The following is a 377-nucleotide window of genomic DNA, read 5'->3' on the forward strand; positions in this document are numbered from 1 at the left end:
CAGGGTCAACGACGAATAGTTGGGAAAGAAAAAGGAACCCCCCTCCAAGCGGTAACACAGAGCTTCAGACTAAGACTGAGACTGAGTAGACAGCTGAGTCTATTACTGAAGATATCCCTATGAAGTGTACGTAGAGAACAAGAGGACAAAACTGAAGTATAGTAGTGCAAGTAGTGTTACTTAAATAGAGCAAGACAAATAGAGTTTAATAAGTATGAAACACTGAGTTGGATCAATGATGTACATAAAACAGTTTCACTGGGTTGTATCAGTGATAAAGATGAAACTTGATATAAGTGAAATGTGATGTAGGTGAAACATGATAGGGGTGAAATGCACCAAGTGATGGGATCAGTAGTGATAGTACAGGGTCAATG

General features: G+C 39.3%; 2 annotated features.

Annotated features, from left to right (window-relative positions):
* Nucleotides 1-119: 119 nt before the first annotated feature.
* Nucleotides 120-124: a sequence feature (Short protein (FIBRA_08134, CCM05896.1) was converted to a misc_feature.).
* A 41-nt stretch (nt 125-165) lies between these two features.
* Nucleotides 166-184: a sequence feature (Short protein (FIBRA_08134, CCM05896.1) was converted to a misc_feature.).
* The last annotated feature ends 193 nt before the right edge of the window (nt 185-377 follow it).

The sequence above is a fragment of the Fibroporia radiculosa genome (assembly GCF_000313525.1).
Source record: "Fibroporia radiculosa TFFH 294 genomic supercontigs, scaffold40438, whole genome shotgun sequence".
NCBI classification, from domain to species: Eukaryota; Fungi; Basidiomycota; class Agaricomycetes; order Polyporales; family Fibroporiaceae; genus Fibroporia; species Fibroporia radiculosa.